The sequence below is a fragment of the Diabrotica virgifera genome, chromosome 6 (genome assembly GCF_917563875.1).
Source record: "Diabrotica virgifera virgifera chromosome 6, PGI_DIABVI_V3a".
Taxonomy (NCBI): Eukaryota; Metazoa; Arthropoda; class Insecta; order Coleoptera; family Chrysomelidae; genus Diabrotica; species Diabrotica virgifera.
In genome coordinates, this window is record NC_065448.1 from 31,857,136 (window position 1) to 31,862,022 (window position 4,887).

At 30.3% G+C, this 4,887-nt stretch overlaps 1 long non-coding RNA gene across 1 annotated transcript; it reads right to left on the minus strand.

The window, feature by feature from the left end:
• Window positions 1-1,436: 1,436 nt before the first annotated feature.
• Window positions 1,437-4,381, minus strand: LOC114334960 (uncharacterized). Its single transcript, XR_003653190.2, has 2 exons — window positions 3,797-4,381; window positions 1,437-1,704 (listed from the first exon to the last, which is right to left on the minus strand). It is a non-coding gene; the product is annotated as an uncharacterized LOC114334960 (long non-coding RNA).
• Between the last annotated feature and the right edge of the window lie 506 nt (window positions 4,382-4,887).

Below are 4,887 nucleotides of genomic sequence, written 5' to 3' on the forward strand. Positions count from 1 at the left end.
GTAGAGAATTAGATGAAGTGGAAAGTGGTACGCGGAGTAGTGTGTGATAGAAAGCTACCAATAAAACTAAAAGGTAAGTTCTATAAGACTGGCTTAAGACCTACAATGTGAACTATGATGTATGGTACTGAATGTTGGGCAGAATACACTTCCGAATTTTATGTCCTGTTTTGATGTTTTTTCCTGTTAAAAAGTTGTGACCGGAAGTTTGACAAAAATGACTCAAAATTAGTGATATCCTATATCAGGGGTCACCAAATAGTTTTCCTGAGGGTCCGTTTCGACAACCTATGACACTTCTGAGGTCCGGATTTATCCTGCCTGTTCTGAATTGGTTTCTTTGTGGATTCTTGTTAAAAAATATCCCCTATAAACAAATCAGAAGTGCGACGGGCGAAATTGTTTTTTTAACAAATTCAAAGCATCACTTTTTTGCAGTGAAAATATGTTTTTAGCATTTTTGGGTCATCTTAAATAAAAAAGATCTGTCATTTTATTAAAACTTAGAGTTTTCAAACATTTAGTTTTCAGATTTTAAATCGCTTATAACTCGAAAACTTTTCAGAAATATGACAAGATACCTTTTTTGTTTATAATTACCCTAAAAATACATTTTTCGAGGCAAAAAAGTAATTTTGAATTTGCTTAAAAAATTGACACTTTTCTGATTGGTTTAAAGGGGACATTTTTAAACAGGAATCCGCAAAGAAATTGAGTCAGAAACATTTTTCATACGAAAGTGGCCTCACACATTACATGGACTAATATGAAAAGGAAAACTAATAATATCTGATTGTTTTTGGTTACTGTATACTTTTCTGTAAGTTTTCCTATTACAATAAATAAAATATAAATTCATTGTGTATTGTTTTGATGTTATTATCAGTATATTTTGAAAACAGCAGTATTGTAAATTGTTACTGAGAATATTTTAAAAATTAGGAATTTATATTTTGAATGCTAATGAAGTTTTTAGACATCTTCAATTTTGTAGAAAGGAAACTGAGGAATTTAAAATAAATAATCATAGTACAAAATGTTAATTAACATGTTATCTTTTCTACATTAGTTTCAATGCAAGGTGTTTGTTGCAAACTTATTAAGTCTGAAAATTATTTTAATTAAATGCACTTCTAAAAAGTACTCCTATTTTTTAACATATAGTAGAGAAAAAATGAATATAAAAAATGCACATGACAATTTTATATCACAGCTTACTTAATTTCAAAAATCAGAGAGAGAAATGACTTTTTTTATGTACAACCCGTCTGAAGCTTGGAGTGAGTTTAGTGCAACTGAGTCTCATTGGAGAGTTGAGATATTCATCTGTTAAGTGAGATATCTACCAATTTTTAACAAAGTTCATTCTTGATAAAGCGGCTTCGCACACATAAGTTGAGCCAAACTCAATTCGAATGTAGTAAAATAATAATACATTCGAATTATAAATTATATTTTGATTTGAGGATTTCAACTTTACAATACCAATTATAATAAAAACAGTACTTCAAAAGAACAAGTAGAGAACTATGAATACAACTTAACAATATTTTTAGAATCACAACTTACATAAATAAAATTATGAAAGTAAAAAATGTGACAAATTCAAGTATTAAAAGGTACTCTTGCTTTAAGTCAGTAAAACACACCGTCCATACACTGGTTTCATAATATCGTCGGTTCTTCTTTTATTATGAAGAAAATCTAAAATAAAAATTAGGCAAGCTTAAAAAATATAATTATATATTTATGTGTACAAAATCATAATTACAGTAGAACCTCGATTATCCGTCAGGGCACCGGACCAAGGGTATGACGGATAATCGAAAAGACGGTTAACAGAACATTAAAAAAAATTAAAAATTCATAGTACAACTCTCAAATTTCATTTGTATGGTTTGTTTGACAATATAAGAGGGATTTGTGTTCGTACAATCAAATCAATTTAAAATATTCTGAAATCTGTGTTTGTTTTACTGTTGCTTCACATCTTGCGACGGCTGAATTTATTAATCAGCATAAGATCATGCAATCTACTTTATTGGCTTCTTCTTGTTGAGAATACCACTCGATGAATTATTGCATATGCGATGCAGCTTCTCTAGATTATTTATGCAAATCTTTGTTAGTTACAATAGGTCCATCAATATAGCTACATTCAAATTCCAGGCCTGTGTCAGCTTCTGAATCTGTTTGGTCTGCCTTTGTTGCCATTTCAATTATTTCTTTATCTGTCAGCAATGGATAGCCGTTTGTGTCCTCACCCCAAATCAAATTAACTTTTTTTATTTTTTTGCATTAAAATTATTGCTAATGTAGTCAATACAACTTTTGTATGTACCCTGACGGTTAACAGAGGTGACAGTTAATGGAGAGACAGTTAATCGAGGTTCCACTGTATAACCAAATGATAGTCCATCATACTGATTTTAATCTATCTTAATTATTTTTGAAAGAAAAAACCATACCACGTTATATTTTAAGGTATATTTAAAAAATACATATATAAACATTTGCAAAAACTTCCTATTAATAGTTTTTTATGGCTTTCAATTCTTCGTTGAGAATTGTAAGGTCTGCATACATATTATTCCCAAATAAGTATGTTACATATTCCCAAATAAGTATATTAATATTTTGCATGAATTTTTCAGTGTGGACTATCATAATGTTGATTTAAATTAAATCTCTTAAAACAATTTATACAAATATATAAGGTTTTTTCTACAGTGAACTTTCATATCGATGGCTTAGTGTGAAAACCTCGTATCTCAATTCTTTTCGAAAATGACATTTTGGTGGTTTTAGTTTGAAAACCTTGTATCTCGCCATTTAAACTGTTAGAAAAAATCCAAATGCACTGGACTATTTTCTACAGCCGAAAAAAGAAACCATATATATCAATCACTCTCTTAATTTAGTGTGAATACCACCTATACATAACAACGAATTTGGTATAATTTGAAGTGTTTGTTTGAGAGATTCTACTTGGAGAGTGTTTTTTGTGAACAACAAAATGTACTCCGGCATATAGAAACATTTTATGAACCTTAAATCAAAAGATTTGTATTGTATCGACCTAGTATTTGGAGGTGAGCAATAAGCTATGAAAAATGAAAACCTCATAAATAATAATAAACACAACCTCATTTGAGATAAAACATGTATATCAAGATATACGAGGTTATCATAGTAACTTGGACAAAGGCTCTATATACTGCAAGGATATTTTTATGTGTTTATCATAGTTAATATTTGTATTTCCAATTTAATAGCGACATTTAACACTTTTAGCTCTGGGCCAATATCAGATATTTGTTTCAATGTGCTCGAATTAAAAATATGTAACGTAATTTTTGTTTTTAGGTTATATTATGCAGAAAATCAGTTTTTTGTTTTTTGGTTTTCACACTAAGCCATCAATATGTTGAATTAAAGTACATTTTAGGCTAGAGTGATGTACAATAATACAGATAAAATATACTTTCAGTAACACAAGTATATAATTTAAAACAAATTTAGTGATTAGAAGTCTAATGATCCAAAAATGCCAGTAGGTATCAGATCCATAGACATTGGATCTTTTTGGAAAGTGTGTACTTATCTTTTGAAATATGAAAGTATGTACATACAAGGAGTGAAGTACATATTTACATGTATAAACTCCATGTTAATAATGCAAACCCCGACCCTAGTTCACTACAATTTGCCTTTGCATGAGTTAATTAATGTGTTAATGTTTAATTAATTTAATTTTACTACAGATACCTATGGAAATATAATCAGAACAACTTACCATTTTTCACATAAATTTTCCTCCTTTTATTTGATGTCTTCAATAATAACTTCTCTATTTATTTGGTCCAAAGGATTTCCATCATAGAAATAACTATTTTTATCAGTTTTAAAGACTCTCTATCTCAGTTTTAACAGAATAGGAACATAATTATTACAGCATCACACAGGTTGTCCAGAACTTTCGATTTTAATTTTACATTGTTCCTTGTAAAAATTGTTTTCTGCTTGCTTCATTTCCATTTTATTGATTTAAGAAAATAATATCACATTCACAGTACATAATATACATAACTACTTATTATTAATATGAAAAATGTATGAAAATAAATTGGTAAATTAACCAAAACAACAAACAATTCCCAAACACAACCTCACAAAATTCATGAAAATCAGATGGCGGTCACGACCAATCGGCAAACGTATCCGCTCTCATCGGATGCGCACGGTGAAACGAATTTTGGACGACTTTGCGCAGTTTCGCCAAATTGGAACATTGAAAACAATGCATTTTTCGGGGAGTGAGCTTACTGACTAGATATATGGTTACCCACAACAACGGATTATATGTAGTGTATATACTAGATTCTAGTGTCCCAACATATAGTATCATGATCCCAGCCATGCATCCGATTGCGTGAATTCTTTTTTGTAAGATCCGCTTCGACAGGGACGGCAAACCGTCCCTAGATTGACGATTTACTTGTAAGAAGCGCTGTGGAATATTAGCCGATAGGCAACCAATTATACATTTCACCCGTATTTGAATGGCAGAGTCGGGCAGATACCAATCTGCCGATCGGTGATGGGCAGACACCAGCAAGCCACGTAAGTACCCTGCTAATAGTGCGCTCGGGATGAAATTAATTAATATGATATAAGTAGCTTTTGGAATTTTAAATTTCGCTTAGTTTTCACTGTAGCATATTTTTGTAAACAGCTTTTGGAAATTTTTAATTTTATTAATAAAGGCGACAATTTTGCAAGTGATGATATCTCGATCCGTGAAGCAATCGGTTTGAAAACTTTATTTAATGATTATTCTTTTAATATTTTTTTTTACATATTTTTAAGAAAGTGTTTACCCAAATT